The sequence below is a fragment of the Somniosus microcephalus genome, chromosome 7, assembly GCF_052327205.1.
Source record: "Somniosus microcephalus isolate GS21.2 chromosome 7, FLI_Smic_1.0, whole genome shotgun sequence".
In the NCBI taxonomy this organism is placed as follows: Eukaryota; Metazoa; Chordata; class Chondrichthyes; order Squaliformes; family Somniosidae; genus Somniosus; species Somniosus microcephalus.
In genome coordinates, this window is record NC_140993.1 from 263,031,068 (window position 1) to 263,054,156 (window position 23,089).

Consider the following 23,089-nt stretch of genomic DNA (forward strand, 5'->3'; position numbering starts at 1 on the left):
CAACACCTGCACAAGTGTTGTGTAACATCTTTGACTAGCTCGAATAGTTACGAGACTCAAACCAGTATTCTCTCAATATAATGTGTCCCTTATTTGAACTACTGGCAGGCTTTTCCAAATAAAGACTGATGTTTGGTTCTGTGCTCAACTAAATGAGCTCCGCTGAAAGCATTTTTGCCGATTGCTGCACAAACCTGCTACAAATTCATTGAATCCTTCTGCAAAAAGGCATCTGTATAGAGTGACAGCTCATATCATTGCTTACAAAACAGCAGTGACTATAAGTTCAAAGTAATTTGTTGGCTGTGAAACGCCTTGATGACTCCTAAATAATCTTGTAAAGAAATTCTAGTGCTGCTGATTTAGGAATTGATTGAGCAGTTTGCCTCGGCGCTACGATAAGTGCTAACAAAGACGACAAATTCAAACCTGAAATTATTTAACAAAAAACTTTTTTTCAGTTGAGATCATGATAAAGAGCAACATTTTACAACTAGAATTGTGCTTGTTTCTTAAATTGTGATCAATCCAGACGCACAGTAAGTGAAATTATAAGTTGAAAGCAGCATTTTGAAAGCTGAGTGTAATAGTTAAATATTGCCACTAGATGGTGGCATGATTACAGTTTGGAAGTTTATTGCATTATTGATGCCCAGGATTATACCTTTGTCACACAAGTTACAGATCTAGTGGCTTACACTATATGTGAGTTCAGATCCCTCCATGGACTCGCCCTCCCTGTCTCTGTAACCTCCTCCAGCCCTACAACTCTCCAAGAACTCTACATTCCTCCTATTCTGGCCTCTTGTGTATGCCCGATTTCCATCGCCCCACCATTGATGGCCATGCCTTCAGCAGCCTAGGCCCTAAGGTATGGAGTTCCCTCCTTGAACCTCTCTACCTCTCTCTTTTCCTTTTAAGATGCACCTTAAAACCTACCTGTTTGACCAAGCTTTTGGTTACCTGTCCTAATGTCTCCTTATGTGGCTCGGTGTCAAATTTTTTCCGATTACGTTCATGTGAAGCGCCTTGGGACGTTTTATGATGTTAAAGGTGCTGGATAAATGCAAGTTGTTGTTCATTCTCCTCCTGTTCCGTTTTGCTCTTTTGGGTAGATATGAGAAAAACCTTCCTGCTGCCTGCGAGATATTTGCTAATTCGATGGATTCAGATTTCAAGTGAATTTCTTGGGATACATTTATAATTTGGAACACTTCAAAATTTCTACTTATGATCCACATACATAGTTCTTTTATGAAATACAAAGCTCCAGCTGATTGTTATAAGCAAGAAGTTCTCAGTTCATCAAACCCTAACTGACTAATCAGCTGTTAGTTCTACTCGTGAATCTGTTAGCAGATTGCTATAGCAAGGTGACAAGGGCAAGTGATTTGTCGCAGCATGACAATTGCAGGGCAGATCCTGTGATTTTTCGAGAATAACCATGTGTGTTGTGATTTCTTCCCCGATTTGTGTGATTTGAAGTCAATGAAAACACCAGTTTGAGATTACCCATTCCTGTTGAGTCCACTTAGGTCTCTAATCTCGGCACAACAACTGCTGTAAGGATGGCATTCCCACTCGAGCTTCCCCCTGTGCTGCACACACTGGCCAATAAAATGTGCACCGGGTTAGTTGTGCGTGGCAACTTTGAAAGCTGGCGTGTTAATATTTCATTAGGGAGCATGAGCATTATGGCGGCAGCCTGAATGAGAACTAGAAACGGGCACTTTTGGGGACTCCTGAGGTTTTCGCCAGGAAATTGTGTTCGTCTGAGAAAATCTCGCAACACCAGGTAAGTGCTGAATCATCATGACTACTTTCCAGATGCAAAGTCTTTGGTAAACACAGTGATGTAATAAAACTCACTACACACTTGGTTTGAGTATAAAGCAAGGCTTTAATCAAGTTGTTTCAGAATATGCAGGTCTAGTTGTACTTCACTAGTTCCTTGTCTTACAAAATGTCACTGAAAAGCTGGGGCCGACGCCCGAGTATTTATACTCCTTGGACGGCGCCACCAGCTGGCCGTCCAGCGTTATTTCATGAGTAGTTTCTTGATGAATGATGAGATTTATAACACACATCATGATAAACAAGCCAGTCATTCTGCACATTACCGGTCATTCTGCACATGCGTCAACTCAGTTCAGGAGAATAATACCCTGTTAAGCTGTTTTCCACAAATAGGGAATTTGCTGCACAGGTTACCTCCCCTCCCTAACCCCTGTTTTAAACTAATACAACAGCAAAATACTGCGGATGCTGGAAATGAGAAATAACAACAGAAAATGCTGGAAATACTCAGCAGGTCAGGCAGAATCCGTGGAGAGAGAAACAGAGTTAACGGGCTGGATTTTGCCAGCCGAGACGAGTTGGGGGCGGGACTGCTGCCTTCCGGGTTCTAGTCCCACTCCCAGCGACGTCTGACGAACCCACGCTATTTTCCTTTGATTGGCCTTGTTAAGCCTGCGGGCTTATCGGACAATTAAGGGAAAGCCAGTGACAGCTGTCGAAAAATTTTTGACTGATGAATTGTCAGTGTGTGACAGCTTTGAGAAGCTGTCACACACTGACAATCTCTGTTCTAAGGTGAGCCCTTGCAGAAAGCAGATGGCTGCAGCAGCTGAGAATGCAGCAGCCATTCTGTCATCTCTGCCGTTGAGATGAGGCACCTCCGGATCGGTGCTGCGACCCTTGCTCTTTGTAGTGTACATTAATGATTTAGATATGAATGTAGGAGGTATGATCAGTAAGTTTGCAGATGACACGAAAATTGGTGGAGTGGTAAATAGCGAGGAGGGAAGCCTCAGGCTACAGGACGATATAGATGGGATGGTCAGATGGGCAGAACAGTGGCAAATGGAATTTAACCCTGAAAAGTGTGAGGTGATGCATTTTGGGAGGACTAACAAGGCAAGGGAATACAAAATGAATGGTAGGAACCTAGGAAGGACAGAGGATCAGAGGGACCTTGGTGTGCATGTACATAGACGCCTGAAGGCAGCAGGACAGATCCCTGAAGGCAGCAGGGCAGGTAGATAAGGTGGTTAAGAAGGCATATGGGATACTTGCCTTCATTAGCCAAGGCATAGAATATAAGAGCAGGGAGGTTATGATGGAGCTGTACAAAACGCTAGTTAGGCCATAGCTGGAATACTGTGTGCAGTTCTGGTCACCACACTATAGGAAGGATGTGATTACATTAGAGAGGGTGCAGAGGAGATTCACCAGAATGTTACCTGGGCTGGAGCATTTCAGCTATGAAGAGAGACTGGACAGACTGAGGTTGTTTTCCTTAGAGCAGAGAAGGCTGAGGGGGGACCTGATTGAGGTGTACAAAATTATGAGGGGCATAGATAAGGTAGATAGAAAGGAACTTTTCCCCTTAGTAGAGGGGTCAATAACCAGGGGGCATCGTTTCAAGGTAAGGGGCAGGAGGTTTAGAGGGGATTTGAGGAAAAACATTTTCACCCAAAGCGTGGTTGGAATCTGGAACTCACTGCCTGAAAGGGTTATAGAGGCAGGAACCCTCACAACATTCAAGAAGCATTTAGATGAGCACTTGAAACGCCATAGCATACAAGGCTATGGACCAAGTGCTGGAAAATGGGATTAGAATAGACAGGGCTTGATGACCGGCACACACACGAAGGGCCTCTTTCTGTGCTGTTTAACTCTGACTCTATGACATATTTCTCCAGTTTCTCTCCAATCTCCCCTCATGACCTCCCTGTGCTCATCTTGTCTATGAGACCTACCTCCTGCTCCCTCGACCCTATTCCCACCAAACTGACTGCCATGTTAGCTGATACTGTTAACGGTTCTCTCTCCTCAGGTACTGTCCCCCTCTTCCTCAAATCTGCCGTCATCACCCCTCTCCTCAAAAAAACCTTGCAAACTACCGCCCCATCTCCAACTACCTTTTCCTCTCAAGTCCTTGAATGTGTTGTTGCTTCCCAAATCCATGCCCATCTTTCCCGCAATTCCATGTTTGAATCCCTCCAATCAGGTTTCCGCCCTTGCCACAGTACCGAAACGGCTCTCATCAAAGTCACAAATGACATCCTTTGTGACTGTGACAAAGGTAAACTATCCGTCCTCATCCTTCTTGACTTGTCTGCAGCTTTTAACACGGTTGACCACTCCATCCTTCTCCAACGCCTCTTCACCGTCGTCCAGCTGGGTGGGACTGCACTCGCCTGGTTCCATTCTTATCTACCTAATCGTAACCAGAGAATCACCTGCAATGGCTTCTCTTCCCGCTCCCGCATCGTTACCTCTGGTGTTCCCCCAAGGATCTATCCTTGGCCCCCTCCTATTTCTCATCTACATGTTACCCCTTGGCGACATCATCCGAAAACACAGCGTCAGTTTCCACATGTACACTGACGACACCCAGCTCTACCTCACCACCTCTTCTCTCGACCCCTCCACGGTCTCTAAATTGTCAGACTGCTTGTCCGACATCCAGTTCTGGATGAGCAGAAATTTTCTCCAATTAAATATTGGGAAGACCGAAGCCATTGTTTTCGGTCCCTGCCACAAACTCCATTCCCTAGCCACTGACTCCATCCCTCTCTCTAACATCTGTCTGAGGCTGAACCACACTGTTCGCAACCTTGGTGTCATATTTCACCCTGAAATGAGCTTCCGACCACATATCCGCAGCATAACAAAGACCGCCTACTTCCACCTCCGTAACATCACCCACCTCCGTAACATCACCCGTCTCCGCCCTTACCTCAGCTCATCTGCTGCTGAAACCCTCATCCATGCCTTTGTTACCTCTAGACTTGACTATTCCAATGCACGCCTGGCTGGCCTCCCACATTCTACCCTACGTAAACTTGAGGTCATCCAAAACTTGGCTGCCCGTGTCCTAACTCGCACCAAGTCCCTTTTGCCCATCACCCCCTGTGCTCGCTGACCTACATTGGCTCCCGGTTAAGCAGCGCCTCGATTTCAAAATTCTCATCCTTGTTTTCAAATCCCTCCATGGCCTCGCCCCTTCCTATCTCTGTAATCTCCTCCAGCCCCCACAATCCCCTGAGATATCTGCACTCCTCTAATTCTGCCCTCTTGAGCATCCCTGATTATAATCGCTCAACCTTTGGTGGTCGTGCCTTCTGTTGCCTGGGCCCTAAGCTCTGGAATTCCCTGCCTAAACCTCGCTGCCTCGCTACCTCTCTTTCCTCCTTTAAAACGCTCCTTAAAACCTACCTCTTTGACCAAGCTTTTGGTCACCTGCCCTAATTTATCCTTATGTGGTTCAGTGTCAAATTTTTTGTCTTAAAATATTCCTGTACAGTGCCTTGGGACGTTTTACTACGTTAAAGGCGCTATATAAATACAAGTTTTTGTTGTTGAGTCCAGAAGGCTGTAAAGTGCCTAATCGAAAGATGAGGTGCTGTTCCTTGAGTTTACGTTGAGCTTCATTGGAACAGTGTAAGAGGCCAAGGACAGAGAGGTCAGAGTTGAAGTGCAGCGGAGAATTAAAATGACAGGCAACTGGAAGCTCAGGGTCACCCTTATGGACTGAACGGAGGTGTTCCGCAAAGCGGTCACCCAATCTGCGTTTGGTCTCCCCAATGTAGAGACCGCATCGTGAGCAGCTGTTTTAAACTGTTTTTTGACATGACAAATGACTTGCCTGATTGATAACTTTCTATATAATTTGTCTATATAACTTTACTCATTTGTAGGTTAGAGTAAATAAACCATTGAATGATGCAGGATGGCATAACTGCTGAGACCCACTACTGTACTACACTATGCATTTATTTATTAATACCATATATAAGTCCTGTTGCCATTATTTTAAAAATAGTGTTTATTGTTATCATTTTGAAAGAGTTACATAAAGGTGGAGTGGTTGGTTGGAGATTTTGTTTGTGCTGTTTGAGGTGACTATCATTCAGGGGCTCAACCTGTGATTTGTGGATTCCATGGGTTCACAGCTGCAATGCACTCAGAAAGGCATAAGGGAAAAAGTAACAACCTTTTCAATCCTGCTGTTAGCTGGGAAGGGTTTGGGCATTTGTAACAGGGTTGGAAAATAATTTCAGCAATGGCATAGAAGATCTGTAAAGTGTAAACCACTGTTGCAGTCCTCTTGCAGGTAATATATAGCCAAAATAGTACCTCATTCTCACCACTGGCTTTAATCATCCTAGGAAAACCTGACAACTCAACTAGACCATAGTGAAATAACATCAGAAAATGCTGGAAAAACTCAGCAGGCCAGGCAACATCAGTGGAGAGAAAATAGAGTCAACGTTTCAGGTGAACCCTTTGTCAAGACTAAAGAAGCACAGGAAATGAAATAGATTGAAAGGCCAGGCTGGGAGAGAACAAAAGAGAAGTGAAGAGACATTAAGAGGTATTCAAAACGAGACGAGATGGTGATAGGACTAGCGGAGACAAAAGACGGCTCTAGATTAGGTGTGAAATGCACTGGCAGAATGGGAGACAGTTGCCATGTGGGAGAGAGAGGAAAAAAAAGAAAGGGGGGGGGGTAAAAGGCCAAAACAAAGGTGTGGATAAAAAATATAAGTAAAAATGTAATGGGGGCCGAGGTTATGATCTGAAATAGTTGAACTCGATATTGAGTCCGGAAGGCTGTAAAGTGCCTAATCGGAAGATGAGGTGCTGTTCCTCGAGCTTACGCTGAGCTTCCATGGAACAATGCAAGAGCCCGAGTACGGTGAGGTCCGAGTGGGAATGGGGCGGTGAATTAAAATGAGCCATAGAGATTCCATTTCAGCATAGACAATCACCATACATTTGGCTTTGTATATATCTCCAACTTTAAATCTGTAAACTTAATAACGAACTGCATTTATTTTAATCTAAATAAGGGATAGTGCATTCATTTTTTTGAAGGCTTTATGGGTGGAGTTCCAGCTGGTTTCAATATTTCAGTTAAAAGCCTGAATAGATAAGATCCAAGGGAAGTTTTTAAAAGTGCGAGGTACAGACAGTCTCCAAGCTTCAGCACTGTTATCATGAACTTGATGCAAAACATGCACTGGTCTTGCTTTTTGTTTCATCAAGAATATATTCCAAAAGTTATTAGAGGACTAGTGGCCGGATTTTGCTGTAAAAATAATGCTGAGGCTAACAGCACTCACCGTTATTAAAGTGTAAATCGGACAGCAACTTTCAGTGACTGCTCGTACGCAGTTAAACGCAGAAATCAGGAAGTTGCTGTCCGAGTTGCCCCGCACCTCCAGAAGCTGTGCTATACCGGTACCTCGGCGAAAGACTCTGCATTGAAATATATGGAACAACGTGAAGCTCCGATACTTCTAGTTACCCACTAAACTCGTCAGAAAAAGTTAGGGCTTGTCCATTACGGTAACGGCATGATAAGTCTTAATTACGGCCAAACAAGCTCTCTGGCACTGAAAATTAATTTTTACAAGTGTGATGTATCATTCCTTCAGATTTTAATTATTGTTCGACGTTTTAAAAAAAATTTTTAAATCTTTTTTACTTTCCTTTCTCTTTTTTAATCTCTCTTAATCCCATCTTTCTTTCCCTCTCTATTTTGCTTTCTGTACATGATTTGATATTGAATTAACTATTCTAACTTACACTTCCTGGTTCATACTCTGCGCTGTTCATTAACAGTTCTTCAATCTGATTGGTTAAGGAGATGCACAGTTGCTTGCTCTGTTCACACAGGTTCCAGATCCCCTGTCTAATCATAGCAAGTTCCAGTGCAAAATCGTGGGTAAGTGTAATGAACGGCTAGCAGCATTTGTTCACCACTGGCTGCAAAATCTAGGCCATTGTATATACGTAATATTTGTCCGATAGCCAGACCCAGCATTCAAAAGTACTCATTGCCTAAATGCTCGATCCATTGTTTGTCAAGCACTTTGTAATGTCTTGTTCTTGTGCACCAACGTCAGTGTTCTTGCTCAGGCCAACATCCCCAGCATCGAAGCTTTGACCACGCTCAATCAGCTCCGATGGACTGGTCACATTGTCCGCATGCCCGATACGAGACTCCCAAAACAAGCGCTCTACTCGGAACTCCGGCACGGCAAGAGAGCCCCAGGTGGGCAGAGGAAACGCTTCAAGGACACCCTCAAAGCCTCCTTGAAAAAGTGTAACATCCCCATTGACACCTGGGAATCCCTGGCCCAAGACCGCACAAAGTGGAGGAGAAGCATCCGGGAAGGCGCCGAAGCCAAGCGCAGGCAGCGCAAGGAGCGCACGTCAACCCAAGCACCCCACCCACCTGCCCCTTCAACCACCGTCTGCCCCACCTGTGACAGAGGCTGTAGGTCCCGCATTGGACTCATCAGTCACCTGCGAACTCATTTTTAATGTGGAAGCAAGTCATCCTCGGTTCCGAGGGACTGCCTAAGAAGAAGAAGGTCTTGAGGATGTAATAAGTGGTTGTAAAAAAATGCAAGTTTGTTCTTAATTGGTTATTGTAATGTTTGGCCTACCTTAGATGCATTTAATCACGGTGTGATTTCACTAGATTTGTTGATGTTCAACTAGTAATTTGGGGTTTTCTAAGTTTGGGGAATGCTCCTATGGTGTTTTCAGTGCAGTAATTGTAAGAATTGCATTGGATGCTATGATTATTCAAATAGTCGCACATGGAATATTTAAGTTTGAAAGATTAGTTTTTTCTTAAAGCAAACCACAAAAGTTTCCTCTTAATTTATTTTTTATTTTTAGTAACTCTTTTATTACCGACTCTCTCGGAAAATGTTGTTTTGTTCAATAGGCTATAGTTTAAAACCTCCATTGTTGCTTTGTCTCAGTAATGCTAGAACAGTAGTGTTAGAACATCAAGTACTTCATGAAAGCAGAATAGACAGTTCAGTGTTAACTGTTTTGTCACGTACAGTGAAGTTATTCAAACTTTAGAACTGATATGTGACCTCAGCAGGTCAAATATGTAGGAGGTATCAAATCTCCGGTTGCCCCAAGTTATGTATTTTTTTAATTAAGGAAATTAATGTTTGAGCAGTGCTGATGTGCTGTCAGTCAATAGCGCAAATGTACTGCTAGAGACATCTGATGGTAGTAAAAGGATACAATTCTCTTCACCACCCCTCAACATGAGCTGTCCTAATATTTTGTTTTATAAAATAACTAGCCCTATTTCCACCCCGTGTTGGGAGAACACTTTGTGGTGTCAGTAATCTGATTAGCTCTCGAGTCCCATGGGTTTGTTCCATACGTATTTGAGTCTAACCAAGCGACCCAAGATTTCTCAACACATGGTCACAATTATTGAAACTGAAAGTCTATGGGATTCCATTTATTAAAGACTCTCAAATGTGTCATTCAATATGATTGATGTGGTAAAACATTTCTGCCTAGAATTTTGTTTCAATTTGAACAAAGATTCTGTGTCTCCAGAAAAAGTTTTTGACGTTTGCATTATTTTTCAAACGTCTCTCTCTATGAAATACAGCACTGCAGCTGTCATCTGATAAGCAGTGAACTGCAGAGGCATCCACTTGACATGACCAGGAGGGAGTATTAGTGCAACTCCCTCTGGCTTCCTCTAGAATTCAATAAAATAAAGTATTGTAGAAGCTATTTGTTGTGAAAACTTAACAATCCAAGGAAAATATTCTCTCAATTACATTATTCCCACAAAGTAGAGATGTTAAAAAATAATGTTTCCATGTGTCAGCAACCTGTGTTTGCACCATTTCAAACATTTGCATTGGAATTGCTCTATATTTTAACTTTGTTAAAATCAAGACTCATCGCACAGTCACACTCCACCTTTTTCTTTTTTGGGATGTCAAAATTGTGAAGCTCCTTACTTTCCTCAGCCTTCTCTCCTGCTGCAATCTGCAGACTTAAAAGTCTTAAAACCCATGCTTAATCACTAAGTCTTGAATTTTCTCACCCCTCCTAACCTTTTGAAAACATTGGTGTACTTTTGCACAATGGGCCTTGGCCCCTTCATCTAAATTTTCAAGGGGACAAAATATAATGGGTCACAGAGTCGTAGGGCTTATACAGGAAACTTTGGTTTATCCGGAGGTTGTATGTCCGGAAACCTCGATCCAACGGCAGAAATCAGGAGCCATTTTGTTAGGTTTTTTTTCTTCTCGTGGCTTTGTTTTCAACAGTCGGGCTCTGGAAAGTCTCTCTGAAGCTGTTGCTAAGCTACAGAGACGCTTCCAAGGTACGGGCCGACTGTTTACAAGCTGTTGCTAAGCAACAGTGTTTGTTGTCAGATACGGAGATGAAAACCTCCGTATGCTTCAACATTAACTTTGTACGTCCGGCAGTTTTGATAGATCGGCAACAGCTCGGTCCCGTCAGTGCCGGATATCACAAAGTTTCCTGTAATTGGTTCCCACGCGGCGAGTTCTTTCATCAGTCAAACCGTTTCGCAAGTATTGAGGTGAGCAGCTATGAAGTACTTCTCAGCAAGAGGACATCCCACAAACAGCAATAAAATAAATGACCAGTTTATCCATTTTAGGTGTTGGTTGAGGGATACGGATTGGCCAGGACACTGGGAAAACTCCTCCTCCTCCTCCTCTTCGGATAGTGCCGTGGGATCTTTAACGTCCACCTGAGAGGGCAGATGGGGCGTCAATTTAACGCCTCGTCCGAAAGACAGTACCTCTGAAAGTGCAGCGCTCCCTCAGTACGACCCAAAGCGCTTTACAGCCAATGAAGTACTTTTGAAGTGTAGCCACTGTTGTAATGTAGGAAACGCAGCAGCCATTTTGCGCACAGCCAGCTCCCACAAACAGCGGTGTAATCGCAACCAGATCATTTGTACTTTGTGATGTTGGTTGAATGATAGATATTGGCCAGGGCACCGGGGAGAACACTCCTGCTCTTCTTCGAAATAGTGCCATGAGATCTTTTACATCCACCTAAGAGAGCAGACGGGACCTCAGTTTAACGTCTCATCTGAAATACGGCACTTCCGACAGTGCAGCACTCCCTCAGTACTGCAGTGGGAGTGTCGGCCTAGATTATGTGCTCAAGTCTCTGAAGTGGGACTTGAACCCACAACCTTCTGTCTCAGAGTGCTGACCACTGAGCCATGGCTGTCAGCTAAAGATAGTAATTGGAACCGTTTTTAATTTGTTGCTGTCATATCTTGCTTAATTAGCTGAAACAACATGTTGACCGACAGTAATCGTGTTGTCACAAACAGACACAGATCTTTTGAATTTGCTAACATTGTTATTTTATTGAGTTTTCAGCTAGGGAGATGTTAAGTAGAAAGTTTGAATAGGTGAAAATGTACTCCAGTGTTACAAACCGGTTTTGTATCAACTGAAACACATGCTGACATTCTCGGAGTGCAAGGAAAAGCACAAACGTCTTGCAACATTTTTTTAACACAATAAAAGTAGTTTTCATTTTTACCATTCTGCACTGTTTAAGCAGCAACAGCTCAAAAACATTAATTGTATGCATTTTAAAAACTTGTTCTGTGCAGAGTAACGAACATTGATCATTCTCTCATGTAATGTTACCTACAGGAAACTTTCGATTTACCGGCACCTAAATAACCGGAAATCTCGGTTAACCGGCAAAATTCAGGAGTAGGTTTTACTTCATATTATTCTTGCGTTCCTCCATGTGTTGCTGTGCAAGGGTGTGGCTGCAGCTGTTGCTAAGCTACAGAGACGCTTGGAACTTGGGCCATTGTTCTACACTTGTTGCTAGGGTTTGTTGCTTTATACGGAGCTGTCAGCTCCGTATCTTTTACTATAGCGTTCGGTTATCCGGAATTTTTGATGAACCGGCACCACGTCGGTCCCGTCCGTGCCGGATAAAAAAAAGTTTCCTGTATTTGCAAAGCTTTTCATGCATTAAGTTAGCTTTTTACAAAGCACACAGTTATAATTTTGTGTTTTGCTTTGTGTTTAAAAAAAACAAATTAATTTTATTGCATGATTGTTCCATGGCTGCGTTTTTCCCAAACCGCGCTGACTTTTTGCATTAACTGACATTAAGTTGTCAGCTGAAGAAATATTGGCCCAGAAATTCGGGTCGGAGGCTTCCCGCGGGTGCAAGCCTCCAACCTGCACTTACCTAGCGCGCCGGCCGTTGAGCTGTGGGCCCGCGTGGTATTCCGATCCTGGGCCTGCTCCAACTGCTGGCGCGCAGTGCTTGCGTATCCCAGGGGCGCAGTTAGTTCGATGCGTCCCCTGGGATCACGTGGGCCATGGAGAGCCAATGGTAGCAGGGAATGCTTCATTCATAAGTTTGACAGGAAGACCTGTCAAACCTATAAATACTATAAGCCCCAAAACATCACTAAATCTTCAAATAATTTTTTTTTTAAATCACCCTTTTTAAATAAACTATAAATTACATGAAATAACTATTTTAAACAATTTAAATTTTTGAAAAAATTACATTTTCTAACGGGGCTAAAAATAAACTTACCTTTCTTTTAAAGTATTTAAAAATAATAAACCTGTGGAAAAAATGTTTTAATTTTAATTAATTCACCACTTACCTTGTAAAAAGCAGGCCTTGCGACTGCTTTTTATATGTGTAACTTCTGGAGACTTACCCTCCCGGAAAAACCTGCAAAAAGAACGTAAGTTCGATGAGCACGCGCAGCCGCTCCGGCGCACGCGTTCGAACTCTGAACCCCTTCTTTCAGGGGAACGGAATTGCCGGTGTCCCGCGCATGCGCAGTGCATGCAGGAAACCAGCACTTCCATTGGGCCTACGGGTGAGTACCCCGTGCGTAACTCACCCGTGGAGACCCGAATTTCTGGGCCATTAAGTAGACATTTTGAATAGGCCAAAATATGCTCCAGTATAACAAATGGATCCCAGTGTCATTGGCAGTTTGGGAACAGGTTATCCGCCTGCTCTCTTGATGGTAGCTCCACTGTGGCTATGGAAGACAGAGATTCGGGAGTAGTTTTGTCTGTAGCCTACAGGTTTCCTTTCTGTACTATGCTTAGTTTAAAATAGGTCCTCTTTATAAAAAATTTTAAAAAAAACGACAGTCAAACTGGAAGCTGCACATTCATTAAGCCAGTGTATTGTCTACAGTTAAGATGGCTATAGAAACTCACTGACGAAACAAAGGGTCCTTAATATACTGATATTTTAAGTTGTTGAGAAATAAATGACATTCAATAACCTAATCGGGAAGGTTGCTTGCTTTGAAATGGCTATTGTCAGAATGCATCGGGGCCAAACTTAAGCCGTTGGCAGCTTGAACGTGCAGTTGTAAGTGAGTTTGGGTAGAGTTTGTTCCAGGGGTGGATACAGAAGCAAGTGGGGTTGGAAGGGGTTAGCGGGTTGTGGGTGGTGAGGTACACAAAGAAGTGGTTGGGGATGGCCTTGTCTGTTATCAAGACCATGTGAGTAGAGAGGCACGTGAGATGGCAAGGCGGAGGGGAGGCCATGAATAGGAATATGGATAGGAGAGTTTATGTGGAGGGTGAGGTTTAGGGAGAACTGTGCAGTCAAAGGAGAGAGGGCAAGGTGAATTGAGCTGGAGATTTAAATCACTGAGGATGAGGAGCCGCTGAGGGAGTTAAGGAGGGACGAGATCTCGGGGAGAAACTTGTGATGGGGCTTGGCGAGGCCGTAGAGAATAAGGATTTTAAAGGAGAGTTGAGAGGGGTTGGAATAAGGTGAGCTGGTCAAAGATAGAGAAAGTTCCAGAGGAGAAGAGGGAGAGACCAAGGCGTGATTTGGTGATCAGGGCCACCCTGCAGGAGTTTGGGCAGAGCAGATGGTGAAAAATATACTCAGGCAGTGAGGTTTCAGTAAGGAGCAAGGTGCCGCCACCTATGAGCCAAGTTTCACTTGAAGGTATGATGTCAATCATCCACAATAAAGTCATGACTGGCAAGGACCTTGTTAACGTGTGAACAGATGTTCTGACGGGAAATGCGGAGAGGGGTGGTGATTGTTCATCCACTGACAGAATCTGTGGAGGCAGCGGTAGGTGTAGTGAGTGGGAGTGAGGTGGAGTGAGCCATCGCAAGAATCCTCCTCAATCGCCTTCTCCCAGTGGCCGAAGAGCTCCTCCCAGAGTCGCAATACGGATTCCGCCCACTAAGGGGCACAATGGACATGATCTTCACCACACGTCAATTACAAGAGAAATGCAGGGAACAGCACCAACCGCTGTACATGGCCTTCTTTGATCTCACAAAGGCCTTCGACACTGTCAACCGTGAGGGATTATGGAGTGTCCTCCTCAAATTCGGCTGCCCTCAAAAGTTGTCACTATCCTCCGTCTGCTTCACGACGACATGCAAGCCGTGATCCTGACCAACGGTTCCACCACAGACCCAATTCACGTATGAACCGGGGTCAAGCAAGGCTGTGTCATCGCTCCAACGCTCTTCTCGATCTTCCTTGCTGCAATGCTCCATCTCGCCCTCAGTAAGCTCCCCACTGGAGTGGAGCTAATTTACAGAACAAACGGGAAACTATTCAACCTCCGTCGCCTCCAGTCCAGATCCAAGGTCGTCCCACCCTCTCATCGAATTACGGTATGCAGACGACACTTGCGTCTGCGCACACTCTGAGGTCGAACTCCAAACCATCGTCAACACCTTCACCGAAGTGTACGAGAGCATGGGCCTTACACTAAACATCCGTAAGACAAAGGTCCTCTACCAACCTGCCCCCGCCACACCGTACTGCCCCCCGATTATCAAAGTCCAAGACAAGGCTTTGGACAAGTGGACCACTTTCCATACCTCGGGAGCCTACTGTCAACAAAGGCAGACGTCGACGACGAAGTCCAACACCACCTTCAGTGTGCCAGTGCAGCCTTCGGTCGCCTGAGGAAGAGAGTATTTGAAGACCAGAACCTCAAACCCGGCACTAAGCTCATGGTCTACAGAGCAGCAATGATACCCGCCTTGCTGTATACCTCAGAGACATGGACCATGTACAGCAGGCACCTCAAAGCACTGGAGAGGTACCACCAACGCTGCCTCCGCAAGATCCTGCAAATCCAGTGGCAGGATAGGCGCACCAACGTCCGTGTTCTTGCTCAGGCCAACATCCCAAGCATCGAAGCTTTGACCACGCTCAATCAGCTCTGATGGACGGGTCACATTGTCCGCACGCCCGATACAAGACTCCCAAAACAAGCGCTCTACTCGGAGCTCCGGCACGGCAAGAGAGCCCTAGTTGGGCAGAGGAAATGCTTCAAGGACACCCTCAAAGCCTCCTTGAAAAAGTGCAACATCCCCACCGACACCTGGGAATCCCTGGCCCAAGACCGCACAAAGTGGAGGAGAAGCATCCGGGAAGGCGCCGAACACCTCGAGTCTCTTCGCTGGGAGCAAGTGGAAGCCAAGTGCAGGCAGCGCAAGGAGCGCACCGCAACCCAAGCACCCCACCCACCTGCCCCTTCAACCGCCGTCTGCCCCACCTATGACAGAGACTGTAGGTCCCGCATTGGACTCATTAGTCACCTGAGAACTCATTTTTAATGTGGAAGCAAGTCATCCTCGGTTCCGAGGGGCTGACTAAGAAGAAGAGTGGGACCGGGAGGAGTTTGGCAAGATTTTCCCACAAGTGGGTGTCCTGGGTGGAAAGGTTGAGGAGAGTGGAGGATAGGGCAGTTGGGGTTGCTGCTCTTGAGGTAGCAAAAGGTGCCTTGATGGGCCCTTTGGAGAATGTCGAGAGAAACAAGAGAGTAGCTGTGGGCTTATCCACGGGGAACTCAGCCTAGGACAGTGACATGAGCGTAGGAACACCGAGGATTAGTGATGACTTGGGTTAAGAATTAGTGGGGCAAAGTGCCCAAGAGGGGAAATATAAAAGGTGCCTTGACTGGGTGGTCTAGTAACATCTTGAGTTTCTGGATAAGCTTGTAACATTATCTTTCCAAATGGTATATGTGCCACAGATGTTTCATCTCAATGTTTATTATGGCGACAGTTGTGTTTTGTCCTTATTTCTGAGCTCACTCTGATGCTTGTTGCCAAGGCAAAAGGAAGAGGGGAATTAAGGGCATATTGCCCCTCATTGGAGGGCTATACAGGGTTGCTGAGGCCTTTGATATGCATGATTGGACAGATGTGCTGAAAGCAGATCTCTTTGTGGGAGTGGGGCTGGAGGCCTTTCGGACTGGGTGGGTCAGGAGCAAGCCCAATTTTTTTTGAAGCAGTGGAACCAGAGTAAAAAGAAGCACCGCTGGGGGTCAAAAACAGGGGTGGGGGGAGCTGGAGGTGGCAGCTTTAAAAAATAAATAAATAAATAAATAAAAATGCCTGCAAGGGTAGAGTAGTGACAGCAATTGGGAGTCTCAGTGCATTGTACTGCAAGTAGGTAGCATCAAGGTTTGCAGCCAAGGTCCTCCGAGTGCCATACCACCAATCTCAGTTGTGCTGATGTGAGGTTCAGAGCAGAAGGTTTGTGCTTCCTCCATAAGGGGAGGAGGAAGAGCCACTTCAGCTATTCTCATGCACCTTTGCCTTGCATGTTTTAGAGCAGCATTTATAGATGGCTAAGATTGGGTCATCTCACCCAGGGAAGGTTTGTAGCATGGATGTATGAGAGCTTGACAGGGTAGATGCTGAGAGGCTGTTTCCCCTGTGTCTGGAACTAGGGGTCATAGTCTCAGGATAAGGGGTCGTCCATTTAGGACTGAGATGAGGAGAAATTTCTTCACTGAGGGTGATGAATCTTTGGAATTCTCTACCCCAGGAGCCGTGAATGCTCAGTCGGTGAGTATATTCAAGACTGAGGTTGATAGATTTTTGGGCACTAAGGGAATTGAGGGATATGGGAATGGGCGGGAAAGTGGAGTTGATGTACAAGTTTAGCCATGATCTTATTGAATGGCGGAGCAGGTTTGAGGGGCCGTATGGCCTACTCCTGCTCCTCTATGTTCTAATTTGGCATAAGAATTTTTAGAATGGGGAAAAAGCCATTGGGCTGAACAAGCTCATCCTTTTTTATTATCCACCTACTTTTCTACCATAATCCCTCAATTCCTTTTCTCCAGAAACGCATCTAATTTGCTCAGTGGGCTAATTTTACAGACAAACATAAGGTAGAGAAAAATGATTTCAGGTGAACCAGTCTCGCCACCAGTTGAACAAATGTATTTTTGTAATGCCAAGCCATTTTTTCAATTTTTTTTTTTTTTTTTTAAGAAGTCCTCGGGCATAACATTTTAGTTAATGTTTTCTTCTCATTGACACTTGCTGTCAAGCCCCCAGCATATGCATGATTGATGGTGTGCACCGCACTATAACTGACAGGAGTAAATGGCATGAATTGTGTGTTACACATAGCCAGGAGACAATCATCCATCAGCACCTGCCTTGGCAGAACCAGTACTTTAGAAAAACCTTTCAGTGGATTGGCTATATGCTAAAACTTTTTAAAAATTGGATGAATGATATAAATGGTGTTTCGGACATGGGAACGTTGAAGGTTTAATGTTTGATCATCTTCAAAGACAAAGTTGCTTTGTGTTTGTCTTGTCTTGCGTTACAGTCCAATTCTGCATAAGTATCAGATATTGACTGAAACAAACCTACATTTGTCCCTAAAATGCGCATGGAGCTACTGAAAAATAGTTGTTGGGAAAGATGTTGATCTTTGCCTAGAGCAGGAGTGTCTACATTCTTGCTGGATAAATCCTTTAAATCACTCTCTACCCCAACCACAATGTGTAACAAGTCAAAACATAAATCTTAACAACTTCAGGAAACTTTGTGATATCCGGCACCGACGGGGCCGAGCTGTTGCCGATCTATCAAAACTGCCGGACATACAAAGTTAATGTTGAAGCATACGGAGGTTTTCATCTCCATATCTGACAACAAACACTGTTGCTTAGCAACAGCTTCTAAACAGTCGGCTGCAGCTGCAAGCGCCTCTAGCTGAAGCTGTTGCTATAGCTACAGACCTTGCAGTGCCTGACTGGGGGAAAAAAGCAACGAGAACTAAAAAAACTTATAGAAAACGGCTCCTGATTTTTGCCATTAGATCGAGTATTCCGGACATATAACCTCCGGATAAACCAAAGTTTCCTGTATTTGGAATACTCAGAAATATAACTCTGGGTTCTTTAGCAACCTGAAGTATGGTATAAAGAGTGTTAAACTTTGGTTATTTAAGTGTGGAACTTTGGCTTCCCTGAAGTACTGTATCCTCAGACTTTGCCTGTAGTACATTACTAGATGTTTCGTTGGTCACGCCGCACCATTTGTAGAGGTTTGGGAGCAGGCACGCTCAACTAGGAATGCTGTGATACAAGAGAAAAAAATATAAAAGTTCTGTGTCTGCATTTCTTGCACTATGGACATCTATTGTATATTAAAACTACAGATGGGCCACATTTCATTGGAAATGTATGTGAAGGTTGCGCTCTGTGATAACATTACTTAACCGCCTAATTCCTGAAGGTGGCTGCTTAATTCATATATACATCTCACAGAAAATGCAAATCAGGGCCAGTGCAGGTATGTCATTCAGTGAACCTAGTAAAATTAGGACATCATTTTTGAAAGAAACTAGTTCATTCAATTTTTAAAAAATCAAATTAAGGCCTTTTAAGTTTGTAAAAAATAAAAAAAAATTGAATCTCAGTTTTGGACAAGCTGAAATGTACGGAGGATTGTCGGCCAACAAGGAGAGCATTGGAATAGTTGAGCCTGGACGTGTGGGTGTGTTATAAAGAGGAAGGCCTAAGGTAGGAGCGGAGGTGGGCAATGTTGCAGAAGTGCAAGCATGGTTTATACAACGGAGGGATTATCGGGTCCAAAGCTCAGCTCAAGTCCAACAATAAGAGAGAATTTATATTTTTAGACAAACACTTTTTAAAAACTTATTTTAAATTCAGTGTGCTTCCCGTTTGAATTTCTGTATTGTGTACACATCACTCCTGGTTTATTTTTATTTCTAAATAATTTGGCTCTAATTAATTGGCTGTGTACAACTAATCTTGATTGGTTGACTTTTTTTTTAATGATTCTGAAAGTAGAACAAGGATTCGCCAACTTAAAGATTTTTTAAGCTTTTTTTAAACCCATACACATTTATCCCCTTGTCATTACATGCTGTTTGTGGCAAAATCATTCAACTCGATCATGTTGATTAGCCATTGAAGTGCTGATCAATTCAGTCAGTTACAGATGGGCCATTCTCTGTATATACCATTAAGCACTGCCAAACTCCCTTGTTGTCTATTTTCTAGCCTTTGTTTCCTCTGCCTTCCAAACTCGCTTACTAATTGTCTGCCTTCCATTTCCAGCATTGCTTCTCTCCCTTCTGAATCTATGCTCAGGTTCCCATCCCCCTGCCAAGCAAGCTTAACACCCCCCCCCAACAGCACTAGCAAACCCCCCGCACGAGGATATTGGTCCCAGATCTGTTGAGGTGCAACCCATCAGACTTGTACAGGTCCCACACCCCCATAGAAATCTAAAGCCCTCCCTGCTGCACCATCTCTCGAACCATTCATTCATCTGCTCTATCCTCCTATTTCTGTACTCACTAGCGAGTGGCACCGGGAGTAATCTGGAGATTACTACTGTTGAGAGAGCGCACGGGGAGGTGTATTTAGAGGAGATCACCCAAGTGGGTTGAGATGAGGCAGTGGAAGGATTTCAAGGTGAGTATAAGGCCTTGAAATCGATTCAGTGAGGCACAGAGTACTAGTGGAGGTTGTAAGGGATGGGGTGCAGAACTCGGTATTGGTGAGGATATGGGCTGTTGTGAAATCCTTCATTGGAAGGTCAAAATCTGCGACCACTCCTGGATGTTTCTTCACAGTTCAAGTGGACAGTATACAGATGTTTTACCTGACCAACGTTACCTTTACTGAAATTCGAGTGAGAAGACTGCAGTGCCAACTGACTTCTGTGTGGTTTGCTGTCAGCAACAGATGCTTCAACTACCCCAGGCTGGTACTTTTAAGGCTCCAGTGCTCCTGAACTTGAACTCTGAGCATTGAGTTATGCACGATTTGCCATTGATTGTTTGTCTTGACTTCGTTCTCGCAGAACTTTTGGACGGTTTACAGTGGAGAAAAAATTGCTGTAGTATATGTCTGATGGTATTATAGCACCTCGGAGTAGCCAGCTTGCTGTACAATAATATACAGTGCATCTGAATGTTGGCACAGTTGTAATGATAAAAGTACTTGCACATTTTTTGGTTCAGTGCCATTGAGTTCAGTCGTGGGATTTTTAAAATTGAGGTGTTAATTAGAGCTTTTCCATTCATCGTTCAGGATCTTGCAAGTTTTGAAATTTTGACAAATGTGACAGAGGACTTTACGTGAACAAAAATATCTTTAATCTTAATCTACACAAGTTTGCTTCTTTGTGGAGTGTTTTTGAACCATGAAAGAACCTGATTCATTTTCTTTTTTTGGTCTACTGCTTCAGAAGACCTGAAAAAATAATCAGGTCTTCCAGTAGTCAAAATGTCATTAAATTGTCATCCTTTTTACAATTTATTCAGGGAAAATTGGATAAATATTTGAAACTGATCATGCAGGGCTATGGGGAAGAGAACAGCACAGTTTTGGATTGCTCTATTAAAGAGCTGGCACGGACACAAAGGGGGGAATTTTTGGGGGGGGGACAGCGGGCGCGTTTGGTGGTGGGTCGGGTGGGGGAAAAAAATGTTTTGACAGCGGGTAGGGAACCAGCTGTCAACCTGCCGCCACACTAGTTTCCCAAATGTCGGGTCTGTCATCGCTGAACAGACCCGACACCAAGCGGAGGGGGAGGCAATTTAGATGATTAAGAGCTTGTTAACAGGCACTTAAAAACTATTTTAAGCTCACCTTTACATTTTAAAAGTTCACCCGCGGCTTCCCCACTGCTCGGGGATCACGTCGGGTAAGCAGGTCGGGAGTTGTGTCAGCACGGGATGATTGCTTAACTTGACAGCTGCAAATGTTCTATAAAAGCTCCCATTTCATAGCTGTTCACTTTCCAATGTCAGAAGCTGGTGCTTACTGCATTTGGAAGACAGATTGAGCTTTATGCAGCTTTCAAGTGTTTGGAGCAAACTCTATCCAGTGTCACCTCATTGGAACAACCTCTCTCACCATTGACAGACCGCTTCTGTCATCTCAACCTCACCTGCCATCTATTCCACCAACATCACTGCCCTTGAAACTATCTCAACTTGGTCCTCGGAATCCCAACACCAGCAGCACCAGGAACACCAACAACAACACAAACCTTCTCCGCAATCAACTGATGCTGCACAGGACAGAGGGCATCAGAACCCAACCACATTGCTGCCCGGGATGCCAGGGATGGCCTCACCATAACCAGATTTACTTCACTTGATGCTGTACACCCTGGCTGCCACATGATGCGCCAAGTTGGCACCAACCACACCAACACCATAAAACATCCCTACAATGCCCAAGCCATTCCTTCCACACTCATTGCCATTGCGGGGGGTACCATTATGTCTCCCCATTCATGGCAACTCACTAAGCCACTTTCAAAGGTGCACACAAATCTGTCCAAGAAAGCAAAATGTTCAAACTAAAGATTTCAATGTTTGACAGCACGTTAGCAGAAACTTCACGTGAACATTGGCTAAAACACACAAGTGCCTACCCTTATACATTGTTAGTTGGTATGATTGGACTAGGATGAGGGTGCGTGTGAGGGGTGGCTAATGAGATGGGGAAGTGATAATGTAGATAGAGAAGGCTGGGTGGAGGTCCAAGGTAAGTTGGTGTGAGTAAGGATGTGCAGGAGTAGGGTAGGGAAGGCAGAGTGATGGGGATGTGATGAGTGGCACAGCAGGATGAGGTTGAGTGTGGCTTGGCAGTAACATTTCGTGATCTACTGAGATCATTGAAAGGTTTGCGCCACTGCAGCCTGGTCCTCCTAACGACATCTCTGCGTGTGTCCTCCTGTGCAATGTGCAACCAGGCTGCGTTGATCTCATGGGGAGGTCTCTTCCGCCCATTGGAAGGGAAGAGAACCTCCCTGCGTGCTGTGACTCCCTCCATAAGCATATGGAGGGAGTCATGGGAGAGCCTGGGTGCAGCCGTGGGCATCTGTGCAGTGCTTGTCAATGTTTGCAGCACCTCAATGCTGTAGCACCACCATCAAAATCAATTTGTGCATGGTCCCTTTAAGGAAACCGGCTGATGATGCGTCATCAAGTGACGTCATCAGACCCGCTTCCTTCAATTGGCCGGAAAACGCGCTGGGCGGGCTTAACAAGTCCAATCAGCGTAAGATCACTTTGGACAGCGGGCTGGAGCCAGCAGCGGGGTCGCAACTCGCCACTGACCCCGGCCGCACCGGACCCACCAAGGTAGAGGAAATCGCAGCCAAATGGCCTCCTTCTTTGTGTTGTAAATTTCTATTATCCCAGAGTGAATTTGGCTACTATGTTGTTTCAGTAGCACTTCTTAAAATATAGGCACTCGCCTACACTTTTCCTTCCACCAGCCAAAGTCCAGCTACATTATTCCCTATTACTCTACTTGCTTGTTGATTCCCATATTCTGACCACCACCCTGGAGATGTGCCTGATGAAAAGACCTGGGTCTTATGCTTAAAAAATGTATTTTAAGAAATTAAAAAGCAAGCCATAATAACTTGGTCATTTCTAGCTTCAAAATTAAGTTGTGACATAAGTCTAAATTCTCCATTACTGAAATGTGTTTTTGCTGAGATATATAATAGAGTATGCTGACATTCCAACTCAATCATTGGTATATATATACACAAGGCCTTTGGGGCTGAAAGCAACTCCTGAATCCTTACCAAATTTGGCTATGACTTGTGTAATGCATATTTATCTGAATCTTAATCCTCTTAAACTATTTCTCCAGTTGAAAGGTCTGAGTATTGCCTATTAGAGCAACTTTATGAGAAGTCCTCTATCTCCGAGGCTGTAAGGGCTCCTTCCCTCACTGTCTCTTTAAAATTTTTGTAAGCCAACGTATAAGGATAAATTCTATTATGTCAAATTTCTCAGTTGTCATCCAGATGTTGTATATTGTGTGATTGAAATCCCTAGTTGCTCTGAGAAAGTGGTGCATATCCTTGTGGTGATGGTACTCCCATGCTACTGCTAGGTAGGGAATTCCAGAATATTGACAACGATGAAGGAATGGCAA

The 23,089-nt window shown here is 44.4% G+C and overlaps 1 protein-coding gene across 1 annotated transcript in view; it reads left to right on the top strand.

Annotated features, from left to right (window-relative positions):
• mrpl13 (mitochondrial ribosomal protein L13) overlaps nt 1–23,089 on the top strand; it is a 178,281-nt gene that overhangs the window by 90,685 nt on the left and 64,507 nt on the right. The window lies entirely within an intron of this gene.